Consider the following 15642-nt stretch of genomic DNA (forward strand, 5'->3'; position numbering starts at 1 on the left):
AAACTAATTTCATTTCTAAACATTTTAAAAAATAATTTTTAACTTACTAGCAAAGAGGAGGAAAGAGGAAACAAAGTGTATCTTAAAATGTTCTTATATCAAATAATCTATATACTTAGCTTTATATAAAATGTTTCTAAATGTACAGAAGTAGTTCACTAAGACATCTAGAGCATGGTATGCCAAGTAGAGCATGGTATGCCACGTACTATCCATAGAGTTTCAACTGAACTTCAAATTTCTTGACAGACAATGGGAATGGGAAATACTAATGGGAAATACTAAGCACAGTATTTCCCATTAATCCAGATGAGACATGGTTGCTGGCTTCCCAAAATATCGTAATAAAATATTAAAAATAGAGGGAATGTAGAGAATATTTAGAATAAAGGGAAAAGCAACACAGAGAAAAACTCTGAATCTGTCAATCAGTAAAACTAACAAAAATCATGAAAAATCTGGTCAATTACTTTTTAGCCTAGAAAGCATAGGTTTCAATAACTGCAATGTTCTTTGCATACAAACAAGAAGTTCTCAAGGTAAAAAATAAGTGATAGTCAAAGGAGATTTCCAATTATTTTTAATGCAGGTCTTGTTCAGGTTTTGTGTCAAAGCACTTACTGTATCTCCAGGAAAATCACTCAGATGAGAAAAAATCACATCACTCTCCCAAAACTAATAAATATCTCTTTATAAATAATGACAGACTGTTTCAATGAAATGATCAAATCATTAATCAAAATGTCAGTATATTATAAAAGGGGAACGCAAATAAAGTTGTCACTGATGACTCAGCTCATCAAAATATATAGAGAAAATCAAATGCTTTCCTCCTAATTATCTCTCAGAAAAGCTAAGATGTCAAGTTTTATTTGAAAAGTGGAAAGCATATTAAGCTAACATTAAATATGAACAGGCAATGGGCGCCTGGGTGGCTCAGTGGGTTAAGCCACTGCCTTCGGCTCAGGTCATGATCTCAGGGTCCTGGGATCGAGTTCCACATCGGGCTCTCTGCTCAGCAGGGAGCCTGCTTCCTTCTCTCACTCTCTATCTGCCTGCCTCTCTGCCTACTTGTGATCTCTGTCTGTCAAATAAAGAAAATCTTTAAAAAAATAATAGTAATAAATATGAACAGGCAAAGCAATTAAACACCGTGTTTTTAGAAAAGATATTCTTGCTCAAAAGAGACAAACTTCTGCCATCCAAATTTAACTACATGAAATTAGTAACTCCTTATACTTTGGTGATCATTCTAGACACCATTCTATGCATACATAGCCAAAGAGACATGTGTCTATAATGCCATCTAAATAGTATTTACTCCAGATTTATAACCTCCAGTAAACAATGTGTTAAGGTATTTTTGTCAATGAACATTAGTTTTCATCATTGCATAATATTCCACTGTAGGTATATACTATAATTTACCTAACCAGCCTTACACTAAGGGACATTTAGATGTGCCACACACAAATAATTCTAGATGAAAATCCGGGCCCATCTGACTGGGGAAAAGTATCTAGACTTAACTTGCATTTCTTTGTTAGTGAGGCTGAATACCTTTTCCTGTGAAGCTCTTACTATTAATTCATGAGTTCAGTATGTCAACAGAAAAGGGTAACTCTTTGTCTCATGGACTACTTTCTCCCCCCCCCCCCACCCCGCTCCAGTTTCTAATTTGCCGTCAACCTTGTTTAATGATGTTTAACTACCACTTTTAATTTTCATGTAGGCATACTGATCATGCAACCCTGTTGTGAGTTCTGGATCTCATATTAAGCTTTACAAGATCTCAATATCTAAAGATTATAAAAATCCATCCATGATTTATTTAGGCTTAAACTGTTTCCATTAAAACTGTTGAATTCACAAAGAAATTATTTTGTGTAAATAAGGAATAAAGCTGGAATTCCTTTCATTTTTTTTTTAAAAGATTTTATTTATTTATTAGAGAGAGTACAAGCAGAGCAAGCGGCAGGCAGAAGGAGAAGCAGATTCCCCACTGATCAAGAAAAGGAGCCTGATGAGGGACCCAACCCTAGGACCCCGGAAAATAGACCCAAGCCAAGGGCAGCTGCTCCACATAGGCATCCTGGAATTCCATTTCATTTTAATTTAGATGGATAACCATTTGCTGAAGGGTGTTTCAATTACCCCAAACACTTCTACCTACCTGTAGGTCTCAGCTTAACCTGGAGTTCTTCCCCACTGCAGCCCCGAAATTAGGTAAGGTTTCCTGTATAACCTTCTAGTGGTACTTTGTACTCCTGCACAACACTTAATCACATAACCAACTCCATAATCACCTATGTTTTCTCTGTTGGGGTGTAAACTCCAAAAGGATGACCTAATTATTGCCGTAGCCCCAGTGTCTAGAAGAATCTGGTTATAATCATTCAATTTTTTTTTTTTTAAAGAGTAACTGACTTAAAAAAATCCACAGTAACAAATCTGTAAACAAACAAATTTGCTCTAGGCATACTTCAGACTATAATAGGGTTATCAGCTCCTTGAGCCACTCTAGAAGCCTTCAGAGAACTTTCAAATACTGCAGAGGTAACGAGAACAGGGAATTTAAGAATCCACTCATACTGTCGGGCACAGTCGGCCTAGAAATCTCTTCAAGTTCCATTTTACAAGAAATTTAACATTTTAAAATTTTGTTTTTATCACCTACATGGTCTACCATGACTCTGTAATAGTTATTTGGAAATACTGAAACCTAATTTATTTTCACTCAACATAAAGTCAATATTTAAGTTTATTTTTTAAGTTGTCAACTTATATATTGAGTGTCCTTATGTTACATAACCCTACATTTAACCCTCCAGTTTTGGTGGGAAATCCCTGCAGCTTTTCCTCGTTGATTATTATTTAATGTAATTGTTTCACTAATTACATATAGTTTCTACATTATATAGCCTTCCTTTCAAGAATAGTAAAAACTGTTTTTTTTTTTTTTGTTTCTTAACCTGATTACCTAATTACTCAGACATAACACAAATGCTTACTTCTGCCAAAATGTGCCACTGGCACTCCCCTCCTCCCAATATTCTTTATATTGACAGCATCCATTTCCTTCTGGTACCTGTTGTTATTGAAGTCTGTGGCCAAAATAATTTCTTTTTTTAAAGATTTTTATTTATTTTATTTGACAGAGAGAGAGAGAGATCACAAGTAGGCAGAGAAGGGGGGGTAGCAGGCTCCCCGCCAAGCAGAGAGCCTTATGCGGAGCTCCATTCCAGGACCCTGAGATCAAGACCTGAGCAGAAGGCAGAGACTTAGCCCACTGAGCTACCCAGGTGCCCCTCAAAATAATTTTTCTCATTTTATAATTAAAATCCTTTTTCAATTGGCATATATATATATATATATATATATATATATAATTGTTTTCTTTCTTCATTCTTGAAATTTAGTAGTTCTGTAGGCTTTATCTTAGCATTCAACTTTCTCTTTTGAAATGCCGTTCAGACTGTGCCCTGCTGGAATCATACTCAGTCTTTGTTAATTTGTCCTCCATGTCTACCATCTGCTAATTCTTTGTCCTTTTCCTGTCTTACACGTGTCTCTCTTTTCCATAGTATCTGCTCTCCTTCTTGCTGTTGCCAAAGTGGTTTTAAATTGTGTGAGATTATTACTTGTCCCTCTTTTTTAGTTTCACCAGCTTCCTTTTTGTTTTGTTCTGTTGTTTTATCAATTCATCTTTGATGCCTCATCTCACAGTTTACATTTATTTTAATTTCCTTAAGAGAACAAAGAAGTTTTTTCTTTCTAATTATGATAATTTTATTAAGGACTACTATGCTCAAGAATATGTGTGGATTCTTAACTTCCATACTTTACCTGCTCACTCATCCTCCCTCATGTGAAACAGGCCAAAATGAAGAGACTAATTCAGTGTGAAGCACTGCTGTTCAGGTATCTAGTTTAACCAGTTAAGACCTACTTCTCTCTGCTTCAGAAACTTAACCAAACAGCTGCAAAGCTTATCCTATGACATTGCTTCCCTCCTTTCTTGCAACTCTTGCCACCTACTCTTTTGAGAAAACCATTCCTTTGATGAAAATGAAAATGAGGTGAAAAGAAAAATAAGAAGGGCAGTGTGGGTTTTCCTTCAGTGCAGTCTTTCCTCAGTCAGGAAAGGGTAGAATTAAAGTAACCCCACCTCATCTATCAAATGGCCTAGACTTCTCTAGATCACGACTGTTAGAAGGGCAACTGGAGAGGTTTCTAAGTAGAGATTTTAAAATCCTCTTCTCTCTCTAGGGTTTTCTGTACATTCAACATGTTTGCCAAAACATAGTTAAACAAGTTGGCACTTAATTAGCCAACTTTCCAGAAGATCGAGATCTTAATTTTTCATTTTACTTGACTTCTAGACAGAAATGAAATTTTAAAGCACTAACGGTTATTGCCTAAGAACGGTGTGTGATTGTGGGGAAAGGAGACATGGCCAGTAAGGTACATACACGGCTACTGTTTCTTTTTGAATTCTGAATGACAGCGGCATCACTGTTTGCCACTTCAATACTTAATTTTGTCATTTGGAGTTTATCTCAAAAGCCTCTATGTCTTCACACTTCATAAAAACACCACTGCTAAATAAGTGCTTATTTTCACAACAGAATCAGAAAAGCAAAAAGATTAAGCTAACTTAAAGTTATATAGTGTGCTTTTCTACTGTATATTCTGAGGCTGTTTAGAGTTCAAGCCTCCTTACAGATTTCTCTCTTTTTTTAAAATATTTTATTTGACAGACAGAGATCACAAGTAGGCAAAGAGGCAGGCAGAGAGAGGAGGAAGCAGGCTCCCCGCTGAGCAGAAAGCCCGATGTGGGGCTGGATCAGAGGACCCTGGGATCACAACCTGAGCCAATGGCAGAGGCTTTAACCCATTGAGCCACCCAGGCACCCCTCCTTACAGATTTTTAATGTTCCCATTACATATTTATAACTAAAGTCAATTATCTAATGCTATATAGTCTGAGAGGGAACAAAAACACAAATATATGAAAATGTATACAAATACATTATGTCAGTCCATGTATAATATGCATGTACACACATTTCTATTTCTAAATAGCCAAATCACTTTTGTTTCAATATTCTTGTGTGGCATTTTATGGATACCAGACTTCAATTTCAAAAGGCAACAGAACAGTCACAATTGTCCTTAACTGTGTATACCTTAACTATAGTTCTGATAAAGCACTAAAAAAAGGTCTGTGACACCAACATCTCTACCAGGAATTGTGATTTCAACTATTCTTTGGGTCCTATTAACCTGCTTCTAATGGTATAATTTTTCTACTTTTAGAAAAGGTACACTTGAGCAAAAATGTCAAGAAGCAAAGGAACAGTTTAAGTTTGTTTAAATCATATGGATGAATAAAAACTGCAATTATATTTATGAAAAACAAAAATAATAGGGTATGAAAAGGAGTCTTACTGAAAAGGTTCAGTATAACTGAACCACAGAGTAAAAAATACACTATGAGAGAAGCCTTTCCCACATGTAAGTATTAGTTTCAAAGCTTAATCCTCATATTTCATAGAAAGAAGCCACCAGATGCAGTATAGTATAGCAGTATAAGCATGCTATTAAATAGTAAAGCCAACAGTTCTTTCTCTTCCAGGGAATGCGACTAAAACTCTGAAGCAACAGTTTTCATTTAAAACCCTTAAAACTAGACTTTTAAAAAACTGTTACTTTGGTAAAAATTTAAATCTAAAAAGGGCTCTTCAAGTAGAATGTGGTTTTTAATCATATTCTTTAAAAAGAAGGACTAAAGTTAGAATGTAAAATGGTGCACATATGAACCTCTACTAGGTAAAGTTCAGAATTCCAGAGAACTAAAACTTATGGATAGAAAAGTAAGGACTTAGGTTTAGAAAATCTTTTTTCTAAGAAGACTTTTGGCCCTCATAAGAAAAAGGATTTAATGAGGACTTACACATGTCTATAAGAACTTGTTTTAACACAGACCTGTACCCCTGGGGCTAATACATTATATGTTATAAAAAAAAAAAAAAAAGGAAAAGAAAAGAAAAAGAACTTGTTTTAAAAGTTTTGTTGTTTTTCTGTGCTAATCTAAAAAAATAAGTTTAGTTCTCATTTTATTTATTTTTTTAAAATATTTTATTTATTTGACAGAGATCACAAGTAGGCAGAGAGAGAGGAAGCAGGCTCCCCGCTGAACAGAGAGCCCGATGCAGGGCTTGATCCCAGGCTCCTGGGATCATGACCTGAGCGGAAGGCAGAGGCTTTAACCCACTGAGCCACCCAGGTGCCCCTAGTTCTCATTTTAATATTAATATATTATATGTGGTTTATAGCTAAATAAATACTATTGGTCATATATTTTTTAAAAATGCTTTTTGAGATTTTAAGACTTTTCTCCTATGAGAAAATCAACCTATTTAATTAAAACAAACAAACAAAACAAAAAACCCCCACACAATCCTGAGCTTGCTTACTGCTGAGCAAAGACCACCTGACAAAGAAGCTACTAAACAAGTTGCAGTACAAAATTTTATTGTATTTTTGAAATTTTTTTATTTTTATTTTTTAAAGATTTTATTTATTTATTTGACAGAGACAGAGAGAGACAGTGAGAGAGAAAACACAAGCAGGGGGATTGGGAGAGGGAGAAGCAGGGCTCCCACTGAGCAGGGAGCCTGATGTGGGGCTCGATCCCTGGACCCCAGGACCCCAGGATCATGACCTGGGCCTAAGGCAGACGCCCAACGACTGAACCACCCAGGTGCCCTGCATATTTAAAAAAAAAGAAAGAAAAAATGATTCCATTTTTACATAGTCTCTACACCCAACATGGAGTTTGAACTCACAACCCCAAGATCCAGAGTCACATGGTCTAGTGACTGAGCCTGCCAGGCTCCCCATTATTATGTAATTTTTAAAAAAGTTTTTAAGTTCCAGTTAACATACAGTGTAATGTAGTTTAAGGTGTACAATATAGTGATTTAACACTTCCATACAAACCAGGTGCTCATCACAACAGACACTCCTTAATCCCAATTGCCTATGTCACCCATCCCCCCACCTCCCTTCTGGTAACCACCAATTCGTTCTCTATAGTTAAAAGTCTGTTTCTTGATTTGCTTCTCTTTTTTCCTTTGCTCCTTTTGTTTCTTAAGTTAGACACGAGTGAAATCCTATGTAGTTATCTTTCTGTGACTGACTTATCCTCTCTAGCTCTAACCATGTTGTTGCAAATGGCAAGGTTTCATTCTTTTTTATCATATTGTATTATTTTTGAGAAACTTTCTACCATTTGTTCCTTCATACTTTATCCTTTTTGGTTCTGAGCCATGATGAAAGCAAGTATATTAAGAAAAGAATCTCAGCAATACAGATGGAAGATAGCTCCTTCTAGGCCTGAATTAGCACAATTTTAACAGAAACACAATAATCTATGTCATCTTCCCAAAACGTTCCCACCCCATTATAAAAAATTTCAATATACCAAAGTCAAAAGAACAGTAAATTGAACTCCCACATACCCTTCATCCAGCTTTAATCATTACCAACATTTTGCTAATCAAAAGGCTTTTCTGAGAAATACAGTTTTATTCCCATATGAACTTTTAAGGTAGATCTGAAACTATGCCAGACATTTTAAGAAGAAACTAATGACTATTCCCCTCACAGGCAGTTATTCACATTCCCTGGCTTGATCAGGATTATTTCAATTTACCAAATTCTTCTAACCTAAAGCCTCTGAATATTCAAGAACATTACAGTATCCAGAACTTCGTAACTTATGTATACATGTGCGTTCTTCACACACACTTCCCCAACCTGAGGAAAAGCTTCAAAGCTTTTATTATTCTCTCACAAGAGACTATGGCCCCCAAAATGACAAGGACCAGTATTATTTTCTAAAACGTTTTTTTTTTACTTCAAAGAAAACAAAGACAGTGGCTTCTGTGCCCTCTGTCCAAATATGTGCATGCAAGGGAAATGTCTACACCCTCTGCTCTGCTTAGTGGTCTTTTCCACTTGCTACACAGGAGCAGCACAACTTAATAAATAAAAGGAAACAAACTACTTGCTTCATGCAAGAGTGGATCTGATTCCAAAGGGAGAGAAATATGAAAAATGCATATAAAATATTTTAAAATTATATCATTTTATTATTTTGATAATGATGTCTCAATATATTTAACGGAAGTCCTCAGGTAAAATCTAGCTATGCTAAAACTAAGAATAAGGAATCAAAATACAAAATACTATATATTTAATATCCACTTTTACATAGTTCCCTCACATATTAAGTAACTATATGTGGGAACTGTGTTGGTCAGTCACTGTGTTAATAATGGCCATGAAGGAAAGAGATGGACAGCTACTTCAATATGACATGCTAAGGGTAAAAGAGGTGGAAGAAGAATGCTAGCTAGTTAAGTACAGAAAATAGCAAGTAACTTCAAGATGTAAAAATGACTTAACAGTAAATGCGTTAAGAATTTGGAGATTTAAAAAAAAATTTGGAGATTAAGGAGATCCTAGGGGCATTAGGTGAGTTGCATAAGATATGGAACTGTACATGATGTTTACATCTGTGAGTATAACCCCAGAATGAAATATGTGCTCTGAATTTGTATAAAATATAGCTCCTGAGAAGACTGGGACCTGAATAGTCAAGGGCATCCTGACAGAGTATAGAGGAGTAAGTACAGACATACAGAATAGAGTGAAACTATGGAAGGTTTTCAAAAGCCAGATGGTATGGCTTTGACATGGTAGGAATCAAAATATTGCAGACTGATAAAATGAGCTGACATGGTCAAAATTTACGACGGATATGATATGATACCCAGGAAGGTAGTGAGGAAACTGTCTTGGCAAAATGTTGCTTTACTTGTAGGTAACCAAAGGTACTATGAATCCTAAAACAATCCAGAAAACAAACCAGCCCTTCCCTTTTAAGGTCATTCCTTTTCTTATGTGTACACGTGTGTTTTAAAGTTATTTTTGTTGTGATATAATGGCAATTCTACAAAAGCGCATAAATATCAATGGGCAGCTTACAAATAGTTATAAAGCAAACACCTGTGTATAACCAACCCAGAACAAGTAGAATACAGCTAGTGCTTCAGAAACACTCCAAACATCCCTTCTCAGTAACAAACTCCTCTTCCCCAGAGACATAATCACTATCCTATTTCTTTAAAAGTTTTACCACCTAAATATGAATGCTAAACAATATGGATTAGTTCTGCCTGTTCTTGAATTGAATACAAACAAAATCATACAGGACATATGTACTTAGAGGTCTTCCTTTCAGTCAATATGATGCTTTTTAAGATTCATCTATGTTGTCAATTGCAGCTTTAAGTTATTTTTTTTTGCTGAAGATATTACAGAAATACACCATAATTATCTACCTATTAATAGACCTTTGGGTTGTTTGTAGGTTGGAGCTATTACGAATAATGCTGCTATGAGCACACTTAGGACTTTCAATTTAGATGTGCATATTTCTTTCTACTAGGTGTATACCTGGGAGTGGAATTACTGGGTCAAAGATATGTGTCTAAATACTGGCAGAAAAAAAAATAATAAAACATTTTTACAGGTCTTCCTAAATTAACTAAATCTGTAGACTCCTTTGGATTTCCTATGTACACAATACACATCATCAGTGAATAATGTTTATCATCTGCTTTACAACTATGATACTTTTTACTACTGGCTAGGATCATCCTCAGTATTATGTTGAACAGAAGTGAAAACAGATATCCATGTTTTGAACTCTATCTAACAGGGAAATTTTTCCAACATTTCAGCATGAACTATAATATCTCCCAAAGGTATTTTTATAGATTTTCTAGATTAATAAATTTCCCTTTCCTGCCTATTTTCCTAATGGCTCCTTTATAAAATCATGAATAATGACTGATTTTTAGGAACTACTCCCTTAAATCTACTGAAATGTTTTTCTCAATAAAATCTGTTCAAGTGGGGCACCTGGGTGGCTCAGTGGGTTAAAGCCTCTGCCTTTGGCTCATGGTCCTAGGGTCCTGGGTTCGAGCCCCTCGTCGGGCTCTCTGTTTGGCGGGGGGCCTGCTTCCTCCTCTCTCTGCCTGCCTCTCTGCCTACTTGCGATCTCTGCCTGTCAAATAAATAAATAATAATTTTTAAAAATCTTAAAAAAACAAAAACAAAAACAAAAAAACTGTTCAGGAGACCATAGTGAATTGTTTCATGTTAAACCAACCTAGGATTCCTGGGATAAATCAGAGCTGTCCGGGTTATTTTCCTTTTTATTTATTGTTGAACACTCATTTGCAAGTATTGTGGGTTTTATTTTTTGCACCTGTGTAAATGAGAGAAATTGACAAGTAATGTTTGAGTTGGGTCTTGGAATCAAAGTTGTGACAGCCTTATAAAGATGGGGATCCTCGTTTTGTTTTCTAAAAGAATACAAGGTTGGAGTTAGTATCTCATTAAGTGTTGGTAGAACTCTCCAGTATATCCATCCAGACTTAGACTTTTCTTTACAGAAAATTTCACTTTACAGTGATAGCTCATATAGGTTTTTCTATTTATTTCTCAAGTCAATTTTGGTAAATCACAAATTTCTAAGAATTTATCCATTTCGTGTAAAATTTCGAATTTTGACACCGTTATCCACAATACCTTAGAATTTTTTTTTAAAGAATGGGCAGGATTCAAGGTGACATTCTTTTTTGTTCCTGATATTAGTTATTTGTGTCTTTTTTCTTGATTAATCTCACCTGGGTATCAATGTTAATCAGTCTTAAAAAAAAAAATCTTCTGGCTCTTTGAGCCACTCCACTATACATTTCTTTGCTGTTTTATTAAATTTTGCTGTTATTTCCTCTTGTAATTTCTCTGAATTTATTCTGTTGCTCGTTTCCTATTGTGACGTGTCTAGCTCATTATTTGAGACTTAAGATGAAATCTTAGCTCATTACTTTCCTTAAATATCCTGGAGTTCCCGAATCGAGTCTCGGTGCTGGGCTCCCTCCTCAGCAGTGGCTCTGCTTCTGCCTCTCATGTTCACTCTCTCTCATTCTCTCTCTCTCTCAAATAAGTAAATAAAATCCTTAAAAAAAATACGCATTTAAGGTTATAAACTCAACTTCCTAAGCACAATTTAGATTACATTCCACAATTTCTCCCTTATTATTCAAATCGCTGCTTAAATAACATTATGAATATCTGAAACATTGATATAACAAAATATTGACTTAAAAGAATACAAACATTAGTTACAACATAAAGGCATTTATGGTAATTAAGAGATGGTACTGTTTATGAAAACATTTTCCATGCACACGGTATTTTTTTTTTTTTTTTTTTTTACTTATTTATTGGGACAGAGAGAGCACAAGCAGGCAGAGAGAGAGAGAGGAAAGCAGGGTCCCTGCTGAGAAGAGAGCCCAATGCGGGGCTTGATCCCAGGACCCTGAGACCCTGACATGAGCTGAAGGCAGAGGTTTAACCCATTGAGGCACCCAGGCACCCCTGAACACCGTATTCTAAATTGGCATTTGTTTTTCAACCTACTGAGGTATCATCTTACCATTATTTCCACTACTGCTGTTAAGTCAGCTGTTCTCTAAAAAGAATATATATACTTTCTATATATTTTTGTCTATTTACATAAAATATATACACAAATTTTTACTCTTTGAAAGTAATCTTCCTTGCATCTTGCTTTCATGACTATTTTCCCTGTTGTTTCTGTAGTTTTACTATGTTTTAAAATGTGGATTGAAATGTGGATTTCTTTTTACCATATATTTCATGAAATCTAAAATGCTTTGGTACCGAAATTTCATGATCTTACCAGAGAGAGAAATGGGAATGTTTTCACTTAAGTCAGTATTTCGATCTTGTTGGACTGCAAGGTGCCATCAATTGAAAGATGCATTCAACTTTTAACCAAAATAAAATATCTTAGAATCAGTGAAATAGTATTTATTATGCATGGGAACTGTTAGGCTTCTTAAATTCTGGGCATTTTTTTTCCCCCCACCAATCTGGAAAATTATCAGCCATTATATCTTCAAATACTACCTTTGGTTCATTCTCTCCTAAAACTCAGTAAGATCTTCTCACTATATCCTCTACATTTCTTAACTTCTCTTTTGCACTTTCCATCTTTTAGTGTATGCGTAATTTAGATAGTGGTTTAGTTTGATCTTTTAGTACCTTTAGCTTTGTCCAATCTGCTGTTAAATTAAGTCACTGAGTTAATTTTGCTTACTTTCTTTAGTTACAGAAATTCTTTTTCGAGTCATTTTCCTAACTTTGCTGGAACCAGATCATGCCTAACAGTCTCACACTTACACTTGACTTATTTCAACAGGTGCTTTTAATGTTTAACACTGGTACCATACTTATATGAGCTGCACATAAAGAAATGGAACTATGAATTGAGTACATAAAATACAATAAAGTAAAAATAAGTTAACAATAATAAAAGAAAAATAAGAAAACCTTTTTCATATGGTTAAGATAGCTCATACTGGGGCGCGTGGGTGGCTCAGTGGGTTGGGCCTTCGCCTTCAGTTCAGGATCAAGCCCCGCACTGGGCTCTCTGCTCAGTGAGGAGCCTACTTCCCCCCACTCTCTGCCTACGTGCTATCACTCTTTCTCTGTCAAATAAATAAATAAAATCTTAAAAAAAAAAAAAAGAAGAAGAAGAAGAAGACGACGACGACAGTTCAGGCTTTCTAGTTTCTTGCTGATGGTATACCCTATTGATCCAGTTCTGACAATTCTAATATCTGGAGTCTCAAATTGTTATGTTTTAATTTAAAAAAATAATTTGGGGAAATAGTTTGAGGTCTTAATGTTCTTTCCCTGGAAGACATTTTTATTTGTTTGTGTCAAGTGCCTGAGTACATTAACAGTCTGGGACCATCTTAATCCACATTCAAGGCTTAAGATTTTCTGGGGCATACATGACATGAATACTATCTTTAATCTTTAGAAGGGCTGGTTTACCTGACCCTCATTCTTGGTGGGTCTAAGACTCCAAACCACCCCCCCAACACAAACCAAACGGCCAATAAAAATCACAGCCATCTGTATGTAAACCTGGTAATTCACAGACCTGTGCCCCTGGGACTAATAATCCATTATATGTTAATAAAAAATTAAAACAAAAAATCACAGCCACCTTAGCTACTCTTAGCTACCTCTTCTAGATCAGAATATACTTCCAGTGCAAAGCAGACTGAACGCTTGGCTCATCTGCCTAGGTTTCCATATTCTCTTGGGCCTTAACCCTCTCATTCCTATTTTACTAATACTTTGATATTCTTGATTTTTTAAAAAAGATTTTATTTAATTGAGATAGAGTGAGAAAGAAAGAGCAGAGTGGGGGGAGGGGCAGAGGAAGAAGAGAAGGAGGCTCCCCAATGAGCAGGGAGCCCGAAGCAAGGTTCAATCCCAGGATCCCGAAATTATGACCTGAGCCAAAGGCAGACTCTCCACCAACTGAGCCACCCAGACACCCCAGATATTCTTTATTTTTAAAGGATGTTTCAATATTGGAGCACGCGGGTGGCTCAGTGGGTGAAGCATCTGCCTTCAGCTCAGGTCATGATCCCAGGGTCCTGGGATTGAGCACTGCATCAGGCTCTCTGTGGGGAGAGCCTGCTTTTCCCTCTTCCTCTTCTGCTCCCCCGCCTGTGCTCTCCCCATCCCCCTGTCAAGTAAATAAATAAAATCTTCAGGAAAAAAAGAAAAAAGATGTTCCAATATCAAAAAGATTTCTCTACTATATTTAGTGGATAGAATGGCCCAAATTACCAGAAATTTCCAAGAGTCTCATATTTTCTGTCACAGTTCAAACTCCAGCTTAACATCTCTTCCACCCACACTCTGCTTTTAATCAGCCATCACTATCCTAAGTCAAACCAACATTTTTCTTTTACCTGGGTTATTAAAATAGTTTTCCAATGGGTCATCCTGCCGATGGACAATCAGCTCATATTGTAATTAAATTTTTTTCCTGCAATAATGCCCTTATATCACATTTCTCCACAAAACAACCTTAAAATCTTCCCACTTAATAGGAAAAAAAGCCAAATTCAGTTGCTTAGAATTCAAGGTCCTCCACAGTGTGCTTCCTATTAAACATGCCCCATCATTTTTCTTCTATCTTTCATGTACTCCAGTTGCTCTAAATCTCATTACCATTCAACATATGTTCCTTAAGCTACCTCCTTCCCCCAACTTCTTTCCTGAAGTGCCCAGGTTCCCACTCTGCCTGCTCTCCCAAGCCCAATCAAATGCCATCTCATCAACAAATCCTTTCCCACCTGAGCCAGAAATAACCATTTATGTATTCCCTTAAAGCTTTATCTATAAGTACCTTAAGGGTAAAATGGTATATGATACATGGTTTTGTGTACCTCTTCATCATCAAACCTCTGGTCAATGTCTTTTACACAGCTGATATTAAAAAACATTCTTGGAATTTATGAAGTGGCAAGATAGCAGGGAGACTAGGGACAACAGAATAACTTCAGGTGAAGTAACTAAAGGAGAAAATTGCTCCGAGTTCATACGCTAGGAGGTGGTGGAGCAGAGATCCTATGTTCTTAACCACTACAGTGTAAGACGGTACATTTGCCGCTTTCTATACATGCTCCCTGATAACACCTCAACTGTTTAAACAATAAAAACCCACTACACTATAGAATAGTGATGAATGCCATCATAAAAGCCTGGTTTGTAACAAACCAAATTTACACTCACATCCTAGAAGTTAACTGTGAAACAATGTATTATTAGTGGTGTGGCTAAGAAAATTTCCATACCATCATAATAACATACAAGTACTGGTTCTAGTAACTATTCACTAAATGGTGTTATAGCTTCAGAATGGAAAGTGGAAAGCTATTTGCAACATAGTCTGCATTGAAATCAAATTCAATCAATCAAGATTCTTTGATTATACCTATCCATGAAAAGAAATAAGTAATCAACCACCTATATATCTCCCCTGGTGTGTGTGTGTGTGTGTGTGTGTACCAGTTAACTCAATAACGCCCACCTTATAGAGAAGATACAGGTTTGTTTTTTGTTGTTATTTTTTTTTTTTTTTTTTTACTTGTTATCAATTCTAAAGAAGCTTGATTTGGGGGGCTTTGTCTCTAGTTCCTGACATATTGAAATCTGATTTACATGCTTGTCATAATTTACAGAAATTACGTGTATATTATAAAAAATAAATAAATAAAACCTAGAAATGGTTAAACTAAAATATTTACTAAACACTATATATTAGGAATTGTGTTATGTACTAGCAATGAAAGATGAGTAAGATAATTCTTACGCACAAACAACTCTAACAGAAGTTCTGACATATTAAACACATATAAAAGAACCAATGAAGAAGTGATTAGCTGTCTTGAGAAATATGCATAGCCATCTTAGAATTAAAGCTTAAGCTGGGTTTTATTTTCTTTTATCCTACAATTTTTTTTTAAACTTTATTTATTTGACAGAGAGAGATATAGCGAGAACAGGAACACAAGCAGGGGGAGTGGGAGAGGGAGAAGCAGGCTCCCCACCGAGCAGGGAACCCGATGTGGGGCTAGATCCCAGGACACAGGCATCAGGACCTGA

The 15642-nt window shown here is 35.9% G+C and overlaps 1 protein-coding gene across 1 annotated transcript in view; it reads right to left on the reverse strand.

Moving 5' to 3' along the window:
- The window catches only part of ARIH1 (ariadne RBR E3 ubiquitin protein ligase 1), a 118152-nt gene that overhangs the window by 49150 nt on the left and 53360 nt on the right, over nt 1-15642 (reverse strand). The window lies entirely within an intron of this gene.

Source organism: Mustela nigripes, chromosome 13 (genome assembly GCF_022355385.1).
Source record: "Mustela nigripes isolate SB6536 chromosome 13, MUSNIG.SB6536, whole genome shotgun sequence".
Lineage (NCBI taxonomy): Eukaryota > Metazoa > Chordata > Mammalia > Carnivora > Mustelidae > Mustela > Mustela nigripes.